The sequence below is a fragment of the Oncorhynchus nerka genome, linkage group LG6 (assembly GCF_034236695.1).
Source record: "Oncorhynchus nerka isolate Pitt River linkage group LG6, Oner_Uvic_2.0, whole genome shotgun sequence".
Taxonomy (NCBI): domain Eukaryota; kingdom Metazoa; phylum Chordata; class Actinopteri; order Salmoniformes; family Salmonidae; genus Oncorhynchus; species Oncorhynchus nerka.
The window spans coordinates 7,590,345-7,603,557 of record NC_088401.1 but is presented as its reverse complement, the minus strand read 5'-3'; the positions used below and the strand labels follow the sequence as shown (position 1 = coordinate 7,603,557).

Sequence of the window (13,213 nt, the reverse complement as noted above, 5' to 3'; positions counted from 1 at the left end):
GTAATAGACAGTAACAGCAGTATACTGTAGGTAGGGGTAAAGGATAGATAATAGACAGTAACAGCAGTATACTGTAGGTAGGGGTAAAGGATAGGTAATAGACAGTAACAGCAGTATACTGTAGGTAGGGGTAAAGCATAGATAATAGACAGTAACAGCAGTATACTGTAGGTAGGGGTAAAGGATAGATAATAGACAGTAACAGCAGTATACTGTAGTTAGGGGTAAAGGATAGATAATAGACAGTAACAGCAGTATACTGTAGTTAGGGGTAAAGGATAGATAATAGACAGTAACAGCAGTATACTGTAGGTAGGGGTAAAGGATAGATAATAGACAGTAACAGCAGTATACTGTAGGTAGGGGTAGTGACTAGACAGTAACAGCAGTATACTGTAGGTAGGGGTAAAGGATAGATAATAGACAGTAACAGCAGTATACTGTAGGTAGGGGTAAAGGATAGATAATAGACAGTAACAGCAGTATACTGTAGGTAGGGGTAAAGGATAGATAATAGACAGTAACAGCAGTATACTGTAGGTAGGGGTAAAGGATAGGTAATAGACAGTAACAGCAGTATACTGTAGGTAGGGGTAAAGGATAGATAATAGACAGTAACAGCAGTATACTGTAGGTAGGGGTAAAGGATAGATAATAGACAGTAACAGCAGTATACTGTAGGTAGGGGTAAAGGATAGATAATAGACAGTAACAGCAGTATACTGTAGGTAGGGGTAGTGACTAGACAGTAACAGCAGTATACTGTAGGTAGGGGTAAAGGATAGATAATAGACAGTAACAGCAGTATACTGTAGGTAGGGGTAAAGGATAGATAATAGACAGTAACAGCAGTATACTGTAGGTAGGGTAGTGACTAGACAGTAACAGCAGTATACTGTAGGTAGGGGTAAAGGATAGATAATAGACAGTAACAGCAGTATACTGTAGGTAGGGGTAAAGGATAGATAATAGACAGTAATAGCAGTATACTGTAGGTAGGGGTAAAGGATAGATAATAGACAGTAACAGCAGTATACTGTAGGTAGGGGTAAAGGATAGATAATAGACAGTAACAGCAGTATACTGTAGGTAGGGGTAAAGGATAGGTAATAGACAGTAACAGCAGTATACTGTAGGTAGGGGTAAAGGATAGATAATAGACAGTAACAGCAGTATACTGTAGGTAGGGGTAAAGGATAGATAATAGACAGTAACAGCAGTATACTGTAGGTAGGGGTAAAGGATAGATAATAGACAGTAACAGCAGTATACTGTAGGTAGGGGGATAGTGACTAGACAGTAACAGCAGTATACTGTAGGTAGGGGTAAAGGATAGATAATAGACAGTAACAGCAGTATACTGTAGGTAGGGGTAAAGGATAGATAATAGACAGTAACAGCAGTATACTGTAGGTAGGGGTAAAGGATAGATAATAGACAGTAACAGCAGTATACTGTAGGTAGGGGTAAAGGATAGATAATAGACAGTAACAGCAGTATACTGTAGGTAGGGGTAAAGGATAGATAATAGACAGTAACAGCAGTATACTGTAGGTAGGGGTAAAGGATAGATAATAGACAGTAACAGCAGTATACTGTAGGTAGGGGTAAAGGATAGATAATAGACAGTAACAGCAGTATACTGTAGGTAGGGGTAAAGGATAGATAATAGACAGTAACAGCAGTATACTGTAGGTAGGGGTAAAGGATAGATAATAGACAGTAACAGCAGTATACTGTAGGTAGGGGTAGTGACTAGACAGTAACAGCAGTATACTGTAGGTAGGGGTAAAGGATAGATAATAGACAGTAATAGCAGTATACTGTAGGTAGGGGTAAAGGATAGATAATAGACAGTAACAGCAGTATACTGTAGGTAGGGGTAAAGGATAGATAATAGACAGTAACAGCAGTATACTGTAGGTAGGGGTAGTGACTAGACAGTAACAGCAGTATACTGTAGGTAGGGGTAAAGGATAGATAATAGACAGTAACATCAGTATACTGTAGGTAGGGGTAAAGGATAGATAATAGACAGTAACAGCAGTATACTGTAGGTAGGGGTAAAGGATAGATAATAGACAGTAACAGCAGTATACTGTAGGTAGGGGTAAAGGATAGATAATAGACAGTAACAGCAGTATACTGTAGGTAGGGGTAAAGGATAGATAATAGACAGTAACAGCAGTATACTGTAGGTAGGGGTAGAGGATAGATAATAGACAGTAACAGCAGTATACTGTAGGTAGGGGTAAAGGATAGATAATAGACAGTAACAGCAGTATACTGTAGATAGGGGTAAAGGATAGATAATAGACAGTAACAGCAGTATACTGTAGGTAGGGGTAAAGTATAGATAATAGACAGTAACAGCAGTATACTGTAGGTAGGGGTAAAGGATAGATAATAAACAGTAACAGCAGTATACTGTAGGTAGGGGTAAAGGATAGATAATAGACAGTAACAGCAGTATACTGTAGGTAGGGGTAAAGGATAATAGATAACAGACAGTATACTGTAGGTAGCAGTATAATGATAGGTAGGGGGTAAAGGATAGATAATAGACAGTAACAGCAGTATACTGTAGGTAGGGGTAAAGGATAGATAATAGACAGTAACAGCAGTATACTGTAGGTCGGGTAAAGGATAGATAATAGACAGTAACAGCAGTATACTGTAGGTAGGGGTAAAGGATAGATAATAGACAGTAACAGCAGTATACTGTAGGTAGGGGTAAAGGATAGATAATAGACAGTAACAGCAGTATACTGTAGGTAGGGGTAAAGGATAGATAATAGACAGTAACAGCAGTATACTGTAGGTAGGGGTAAAGGATAGATAATAGACAGTAACAGCAGTATACTGTAGGTAGGGGTAAAGGATAGATAATAGACAGTAACAGCAGTATACTGTAGGTAGGGGTAAAGGATAGATAATAGACAGTAACAGCAGTATACTGTAGGTAGGGTAAAGGATAGATAATAGACAGTAACAGCAGTATACTGTAGGTAGGGGTAAAGGATAGATAATAGACAGTAACAGCAGTATACTGTAGGTCGGGGTAAAGGATAGATAATAGACAGTAACAGCAGTATACTGTAGGTAGGGGTAAAGGATAGATAATAGACAGTAACAGCAGTATACTGTAGGTAGGGGTAAAGCATAGATAATAGACAGTAACAGCAGTATACTGTAGGTAGGGGTAAAGGATAGATAATAGACAGTAACAGCAGTATACTGTAGGTAGGGGTAAAGGATAGATAATAGACAGTAACAGCAGTATACTGTAGGTCGGGGTAAAGTGACCAGACAACAGGATAGATAATAAACAGTAGCAACGTGGTTTGAAAGGGTCGATGACGATAGTCCAGGCAGCGATTTGATTAAATATTTATCCGCAATTATTTAGGACATTCAAGAGAAATGATTAATAGGCTAAACTCAAATAAACAAATGATTTGAACAATGGGAAGATAAAGATGTGGTTTCATAGAAAATCCATTTTCAGCCATAGCCAGGATTCGATCTTGTGCCCACGCTGCTGTCCGATCCCAAATCCCCTGTCCTCATCTGCTGAGCTACAGTTCAGGAGCCTATTAAACCCAACAACAACACAAAAAAAATCTAAGGTAATTGATATACAGCAGGGTAGCCTAGTGGTTAGAGTGTAGAGGCGGCAGGGTAGCTTAGTGGTTAGAGCGTTGGACTAGTAACCGGAAGGTTGCAAGTTCAAATCCCCGAGCTGACAAGGTACAAATCTGTCGTTCTGCTCCTGAACACTGTTCCTAGGCCGTTATTGAAAATAAGAATTTGTTCTTAACTGGCTTGCCTAGTTAAATAAAGGTATAAAAAATATATAAAAAATACAAGGTGTCCAGTAGAGGTCAGTGTTTCACTTTGCGTTGAAGAAAGCACCACGGCAAAAGATATCGGATTTTGCAACAAACAGTTCGGAAAAAAATTATAATAATAAACGACTTGACGAAAAGAAGAGTCGGACGTCATTGATCACGTGGTTCTTACTTTGAAACGAGAAACCTAGTTTTTTTTTTTAAATGTTATTATATATTTACAAAAGATGGTGGCTTCATTGTATGATTTAGGATATTAAGTAGAAACAGAACAAGTTCAAAACACAATGCAGCCAGTGTTTCAAAGAAAACTATTTTACAAATTAATGTAATTATAATTATTTGTTTGGATAATCTATATGGGACACTGTGCCTCCACAAGACCAGACTTAGCTGCTGCTCTACAGACAGAGACACCTGTCAGGTGAGAAACGGAACACTGAGCCTCCACAAGACGAGACTTAGCTGCTGCTCTACAGACAGAGACACCTGTCAGGTGAGAAACGGAACACTGTGCCTCCACAAGACCAGACTTAGCTGCTGCTCTACAGACAGAGACACCTGTCAGGTGAGAAACGGAACACTGAGCCTCCACAAGACGAGACTTAGCTGCTGCTCTACAGACAGAGACACCTGTCAGGTGAGAAACGGAACACTGAGCCTCCACAAGACGAGACTTAGCTGCTGCTCTACAGACAGAGACACCTGTCAGGTGAGAAACGGAACACTGTGCCTCCACAAGACCAGACTTAGCTGCTGCTCTACAGACAGAGACACCTGTCAGGTGAGAAACGGAACACTGAGCCTCCACAAGACCAGACTTAGCTGCTGCTCTACAGACAAAGACACCTGTCAGGTGAGAAACGGAACACTGTGCCTCCACAAGACGAGACTTAGCTGCTGCTCTACAGACAGAGACACCTGTCAGGTGAGAAACGGAACACTGAGCCTCCACAAGACCAGACTTAGCTGCTGCTCTACAGACAGAGACACCTGTCAGGTGAGAAACGGAACACTGTGCCTCCACAAGACGAGACTTAGCTGCTGCTCTACAGACAGAGACACCTGTCAGGTGAGAAACGGAACACTGAGCCTCCACAAGACCAGACTTAGCTGCTGCTCTACAGACAGAGACACCTGTCAGGTGAGAAACGGAACACTGTGCCTCCACAAGACCAGACTTAGCTGCTGCTCTACAGACAGAGACACCTGTCAGGTGAGAAACGGAACACTGAGCCTCCACAAGACCAGACTTAGCTGCTGCTCTACAGACAGAGACACCTGTCAGGTGAGAAACGGAACACTGAGCCTCCACAAGACCAGACTTAGCTGCTGCTCTACAGACAGAGAAACGTGTCAGGTGAGAAACGGAACACTGTGCCTCCACAAGACCAGACTTAGCTGCTGCTCTACAGACAGAGACACCTGTCAGGTGAGAAACGGAACACTGAGCCTCCACAAGACCAGACTTAGCTGCTGCTCTACAGACAGAGACACCTGTCAGGTGAGAAACGGAACACTGAGCCTCCACAAGACCAGACTTAGCTGCTGCTCTACAGACAGAGACACCTGTCAGGTGAGAAACGGAACACTGTGCCTCCACAAGACGAGACTTAGCTGCTGCTCTACAGACAGAGACACCTGTCAGGTGAGAAACGGAACACTGAGCCTCCACAAGACCAGACTTAGCTGCTGCTCTACAGACAGAGACACCTGTCAGGTGAGAAACGGAACACTGTGCCTCCACAAGACCAGACTTAGCTGCTGCTCTACAGACAGAGACACCTGTCAGGTGAGAAACGGAACACTGTTCCTCCACAAGACGAGACTTAGCTGCTGCTCTACAGACAGAGACACCTGTCAGGTGAGAAACGGAACACTGAGCCTCCACAAGACCAGACTTAGCTGCTGCTCTACAGACAGAGACACCTGTCAGGTGAGAAACGGAACACTGTGCCTCCACAAGACGAGACTTAGCTGCTGCTCTACAGACAGAGACACCTGTCAGGTGAGAAACGGAACACTGTTCCTCCACAAGACCAGACTTAGCTGCTGCTCTACAGACAGAGACACCTGTCAGGTGAGAAACGGAACACTGAGCCTCCACAAGACCAGACTTAGCTGCTGCTCTACAGACAGAGACACCTGTCAGGTGAGAAACGGAACACTGTGCCTCCACAAGACCAGACTTAGCTGCTGCTCTACAGACAGAGACACCTGTCAGGTGAGAAACGGAACACTGAGCCTCCACAAGACCAGACTTAGCTGCTGCTCTACAGACAGAGACACCTGTCAGGTGAGAAACGGAACACTGAGCCTCCACAAGACCAGACTTAGCTGCTGCTCTACAGACAGAGACACCTGTCAGGTGAGAAACGGAACACTGAGCCTCCACAAGACCAGACTTAGCTGCTGCTCTACAGACAGAGACACCTGTCAGGTGAGAAACGGAACACTGTGCCTCCACAAGACCAGACTTAGCTGCTGCTCTACAGACAGAGACACCTGTCAGGTGAGAAACGGAACACTGAGCCTCCACAAGACCAGACTTAGCTGCTGCTCTACAGACAGAGACACCTGTCAGGTGAGAAACGGAACAGAATATTTAACCTTTGAGTTGAGATCAGAGTCAAAATGCAACCTGAGATCTACCGTTCAGATTATTATTTATTTTTTATTTTTTACATGACTTAAAAAGTGTAAGTCTATACAAAATCTATTAAGCCTATTACAAACAGTACTGTAGTAATGAGGTTTTTGCAGTAGGCTATAAGGCCCAAAACATTATCACTGCAAAAATGATATAGAGATCAGTTGTTGTGCTTACATTTGAATAATTAGCTTCTTTTTCTTTTTTTCCCCTGGGCCGATGGAGACTGCATCTGATGGTCAGACTCAGAGGAGGAAGAGGGCAGCAGACTGAGTAACCAATCAACATCCCCTCGTTCTTCCTTTCCCTCCAATGACAGTGACCAAAAAGGGACACAAGTCTTTCCAGCTGATGGAGAAAAAAAACTGGAGTCGCACCACATTATTTCTGCCTCATGCACAAATTCATGCTGTTACTCCTATGGACCAGCGAAAGTGAAACATTCCTCCATATTAAATACAACTCAAACCACTAATACTAAAGGAAGTGTATCAATACACTTCCTACTCATTTCATTACAGCTACGGTGTTGTTGTCTGGTGAGTAGAAGTAGGAATAACATGTTTCGTTGGCTTTAAAAAAAAAAAAGAGTGTTGACAGTACTGAGTAAAGAAAACAAACATGAACTCAGAAAAATAGCAGCGCTTTACTGTAGTCGTTGACAGTCTCTCTCTCTCTCTAGTCGTGGTTAGTAACCTCACCATATCAACTATACTGTATTCGTTGACAGTCTCTCTCTCTAGTCGTGGTTAGTAACCTCACCATATCAACTATACTGTATTCGTTGACAGTCTCTCTCTAGTCGTGGTTAGTAACCTCATCATATCAACTATACTGTATTCGTTGACAGTCTCTCTCTCTAGTCATGGTTTTAAACCTCATCATATCAACTATACTGTAGTCGTTGACAGTCTCTCTCTAGTCGTGGTTAGTAACCTCACCATATCAACTATACTGTATTTGTTGACAGTCTCTCTCTCTAGTCGTGGTTTTAAACATTTAGAAACCTCACCATATCAACTATACTGTAGCTCTCTTTTACACCTGCTACATTACTGCACACACGGTAATCTGAGCCATCCGATTGGCCAGTGGTAAGCCTTGATTTGCTCCCCCTGGGCCTGCGGGAAGGCAGAGTTTGTACCTTCTGACATTTGAAATGGTTTGAAATGGGAATCCGTCACCTCCCCGGTGAGCAGGACAGCTGAGCGTACCCAAACCAACAGACCGAGATAAATACTTTTTTTTTTTTTTTAAATAGGAACGCAAGACTTATTGTTATTGTTGTTGTGTTGTTTTTTTTTACAGAAATGTTCAGCGATCGACTAGGAATGCCTTGCAGATCACTGTTCTAGTCTAAGTAATGTCTAGAGAGGTTGATGTGTTGGAAGCCACAGCGGGATCCACTGACTGAGAGATCAGACAAAGCTTTGTTCGTCATTTATCACGTGGTAACTGCTTGTAAACTTTACTTGGGGTTTGAATTAAACGTTTAACTCACTTTTACATATTAACAAAATAACTTTGGATCCTTAATTTGATAGTTAGCCAATAACTACTAGAGCGGTTTTTATTTACAATCACTGTTTGATAAATACAAAAAAATTATCTAAAATAGAATCGCCCAAAATTTGATACTAGTGTGCTACGATTTCAGGTGAGAGTCCTCTGGCGTGTTACGTTCCCCAGCGAGAAAGACAAAACTGTTGCTCAAACAACTGGGAACTAACAACGAGTCACTGACAACAACCCAAACTAAACATGGTGGTGGGGGGGTTGAAAGACACTCGTGGGGGTGTCCACTGAAAGTTGCCTAGCAACAACAACTGAGACCTAAAAGACCCCCGCCACGAGGAGCCCACTAAATTTTGCCAGCTAAGAGGCAAAACAAAAGAAAAACCCAAAACCAAACGTAAAAGACAGGAAGTAAACCAAAAAGGTGGTGCAAAACAACAAAATCTGATAAAGGAACAATTTTAAATTTAAATTTGTTTGTCAAGAAATAAAAACAGGAAGCACCAACTAAAAAGGTGTTTAAACCCCCACAGACAACTGGAGCACTGGGCCACTAGTGTGGGAGCTCCGGTATCAAATCAACGGTTGTCACTAGTTACCACAGCGTCAGCCATCATTATGACTTGTGGCTGTGGTAATTAGCGACAACCTGTACGGTATCAATCGTACCATCACTATGCACAGGGCTGCCAACTTTTGAAGAACGTTTGGAGTGAGATTTGCTTTGTGAATTTCATTGCCCCCTGGCACAACCATCAGATGGCGGGTTCCCCTTATAACAGTTTACTGTTTTAAAGCTCATTTCCTGCCATTCTACATATTTTGACATGGCTTAGTTCTATGACCAGGGTGGGTTTTTTGTTTTTTTTAATCATTTAAAAATTAAAAATAAACACAGGTCAAGTGTATTCGGGGTGGTTTGAACATTAAATGAAAACTCCAAACTCGACGCCTTTGTTACTGTGAGATGTTTGGGAATTATGTTTAATTTTAAGTATGCTACTGTGTTTTATATACATTTTTTGAGATGGTTTGACACATTCAGACAGTAATGAAACGAGATGGGGAAATGGGGAGGCCGGGGAAAAAGACGGGGGGGGGGGGATTCCGGGGGAAAAAAAACAATGGGATGGTTGGAAGAAGCCTTTTCCTTGTCACAGCCTAAATGCCAATCACCAAACAAGGGGACTAATGCAAGTGGGGACTAAATCAACTTTCGTACATGCTGTCAAAAGGCTGCATTCTGCAGGAGTAACAGCGAAGTTTGTTTTACAACATTGTACATAAAATAGCGCTACCTTGCGTTTTATTTTACAGTTGTATAAACCCCGCGGAGAACGTTCTCTCTCCATTCAGCGCCACTCTAATCTTGAGGGGCGTTTCTTTAAAACGCCATCCAATCCCCTTGATCCTTTACATAACTAGACCAATCATATGCTTCAATGTGCCAGAGTTCAAAGTGCTGTGGCAAGACCGGACAGAGGTTCCCCTCGTGCAACCTGGTCTCATAGACTAGAGGTAACATAGTAAATGTAAACCTAAAACCACAAATAAGTATGATACAATATGTTTATATTTAGTATGGTTACAGAAAGTTACTTAGGACGAAAATTAAAGCAGGTTGGTTGTAGTGGATGGGCGTTTAACGCAAATTTCTAACAACCCAAAGGTTGCATGTTCGGCTCTAATCCCCAGACAACTATAGTATTTGCACTTAGCAACTACTAAGCAGGTTTTTAGCTACTTTACAACTACTTAGCGTGTTAGCTAACCCTTCACCTAATATTAACCCTTTTAGCTAACCCTAGCCATTTTAGCTAACCATTCCCCTAACCTTAAGCCTTTTACCTAAGTCCCAACCTTAAGCCTAACCTTAACACCTATCCAAGAGATAATTAGCCACCTAGCTAACATTAGCAAAAACAAAAAATTGGAATTCGTAACATATCTTATGTTTTTCAAATTGGTAACATTTGTATATTTTACGAACCCATAACATGTTGCACAAACTGAAATTCATAACATATCAAATGATTGCTGGACATCCACTAATTAATACATATCATCTGAACTTAACATAAACGAAATATCTACATTTTTCGTACACAATAATACGAAATTATCTGAGACCAGGGTGGCTCGTGATGTTTTAAATGCAAGCGCAGATTCTCCCATTTCAAAACGATGTGGAGGACAGCTGAAAAGATAAAACCCACTGACTGTACAATTGACTCATTGGAAAAATAAAATTAAAAAAAGCGGTACTTTTCAATGCGTTTAAGATTTAAGAGGTGTGGCGTGAGAAGAGGATCAAATGCATGAGAGCTCGGCAGCTCTGTTCCGCACGTCATCACACTACGCAACCTCGCCTGCGTAGATTGTAAATAGGTCATTAAAACCCACTTTCTAAAAAATAAATGACATGTAGGCTACCCACTCCCTTTCTACCCGGGTGGAGAGAGAGAAACGCAGCAGGAACGTTCCCTTAAAGGGGGTGGTGGAACAGTCCTGGTGGTGGGGGGTGGAACAGTCCTGGGGGGTGGAACAGTCCTGGGGGGTGGAACAGTCCTGGGGGGGTGGAACAGTCCTGGGGGGACAGTCCTGGGGGGTCCGACATCATCACTAGACTGACTTCGTGAGATTCCACTGGAACTCTGCACCACTTCGTGGCCCATTCAATTTCACACCCCTATTGAGAAATACCACTGGTGTAGTTGCAACTTTTCCACATTGTAGCGAAGCAAGCTTTGCACGACGCAGAAAGAAAGCTGACTCACTAAAGTCACTGATATGGGGAGCATTACGTAAACAAAGTTGTTTACCTTTTTATTTATATTTACGCTAAGGCTGATTCGTGGATATGAGCAATCCGATCACTGCTCTTGATTTAAAAGCCCGCTCTAAACACTAAAGTTAAATAGCCAAGGAGAGAGAGGGTCTCTGAAAACATTCACAATTTCCACTGTTGTAACTAGCTAATGGCTGGCTAGCGCTATTGGGATCCGTGAACTTCAGTCACTGACAACAAGCACACTCAGAAAGATAAAAGTATTCCCCGGTGCACGAAATACATGCATGCAAAAGCACTGCCAAGCACGGAAACGAGTAGTGAAAATGGATCAAGTGCGGCAAGGTAAAGGAATATACCATTTTAAAAACATGTCTGTTTAGTGATCTAGCTTCCCCGGTGGTAGCCGACGCTAGCAGTCAGCGCTGCCTTGCTCAAGCAAGCTAACGTACCGACACTGTTTCAGATATTAAATCCCTCGCAAAAATAATAAGGACACGGAATTGCACACCAAAAAACAGCGAATCAACCAAAACAACAAAAACCCACATGCGTACTTACGATGTGAAACTTTCCGTCGCTCGTGCTCTTGTTAAATCCTGTATGTTTAATCAACCCGGTCTGACCTTCGGTTGGGAGGAACAGCTATAGCGCGAGCTAAATGAGCTGCTGCGGCCATGTTCCTCTCTGACTGCTCTGTGCTGAAACCCCGATGCTGACTGGCTGCTTGTTTATCTCGCTAGAAAGCCTCCCCCACACATCATATCACGGCACCACAGAGAGGAGCCAGTCGGTTAGCAGGGGAGGGGGGGGTCTCTCTCCGGTATGGAAGACAGCGAACAAACAGCAACAACCCATCCAAGTGATGATATAGCACGGAGAGACAGCGGAGAGAAACACCCGTGATTTAGCTAGTTAATCAAAGAGGATAGAATACGAAATGCATAGTTATTCAAGATGACTTGACAGCATAGATAGACTATAGCTCTAACACATTGCTTTAGCCATAACATATTTAACTTACTTACAGCAACATGTAGGCTAAATACAACTATTCAGTTATATATTTATTATTAAGGATCCCCCAGATATATTCCTAGCAAGTAAATAGCAAATAGTAAACATATCTTATTTTGTTTTATTGTGAATAGTTTTGATTAGGAACATGGGGTAAACATATCAGACGATGACCATTGCTGCAGATGAAGTATACATGTCAAATGGCACCCTATATTCCCTCTATAGTTGCACTAGATTTCACAAAGGCCCCTATAGGTTCCTGGTCCAAGTAGTGCACTAAAAGGAATAGGTTGTCATTTGGGATGCAAAGGAAGGAAATTGATGAGCAAAGCAGAAAGAACCAGAGAGGATTCTAGAGTCTGACTCAGGTCTTGTGCAGAGAGGACTGCATGCTCAGGTCGCAGAGTGCGTGAATACACACACACACACACATTTTTAAAAAACTGTTTTTGAATCCACAAATCACACTGCTGTAATGAATGATACACACACACTCACAGAAACACACACACACACACTGAAACCAGAGACACAAATGTGTCTGATGCTCAATAATCAACACGTCCTCCTACAAGTAGTCACGAATCAAAGGCTCACGTGGGCAACAGGGCATGAATGCAGCTTATCTCAGTGAATGAAGATACCACGGTCGTCATCACAGTGCAGACTAGACCTTGGACAGGAGACAGCAAAACAGTCCTCCTCCTCGTCTCGTTTGATAGCAAGAACGTAATAACAAACGTCTCCTTAAATATCTGGCCTGCGTCCCGTACGCCACCCTATTCCCTTCACAGTGCCCTACTTTTGACCAGGGCCCATATGGTTGTGCACTCTATAGGGATTAGCGTTCCATTTTGGACACACACACACACAGGGGGTGTCACTTTTATGTTAAGGTAAGGTACATGTGCTGTTGTCTTTTTTGAGACACAGATAAGCATACTGCTTCAATACAGAACAAGCTTTAAGTCTGTCATGGACACGAGCCAATCAGTCACTCCAGACAGACGTTTGTTCCCTATATAGTGTGCACTACTGTTGACCAAGGGCCCAAGTAGTGCACTACGTAGGGTGCCATGTAGTGCAATGTGTAGGGAATAGAGTGCCATTTAAGGACTCACAAGGGCTCCCGAGTGGCGCAAGCGGTCTAAGGCACTGCATCTCAGTGCTGTCCCCAGTCCACCTGGCCATGCTGCTGCTCCAGTTTCAACTGTTCTGCCTTACTATTATTCGACCATGCTGGTCATTTATCAACATTTGAACATCTTGGCCATGTTCTGTTATAATCTCCACCCGGCACAGCCAGAAGAGGACTGGCCACCCCACATAGCCTGGTTCCTCTCTAGGTTTCTTCCTAGGTTTTGGCCTTTCTAGGGAGTTTTTCCTAGC

The 13,213-nt window shown here is 42.6% G+C and overlaps 1 protein-coding gene across 1 annotated transcript in view; it reads right to left on the bottom strand.

Moving 5' to 3' along the window:
• The window catches only part of LOC115131012 (nuclear receptor coactivator 2-like), a 221,303-nt gene extending 209,806 nt beyond the window's left edge, over positions 1–11,497 (bottom strand). The window contains exon 1 of the mRNA XM_065019247.1: positions 11,366–11,497. The gene's annotated coding sequence lies outside the window, so the exon portion shown is untranslated. The remainder of the gene's footprint in view (positions 1–11,365) is intronic.
• Between the last annotated feature and the right edge of the window lie 1,716 nt (positions 11,498–13,213).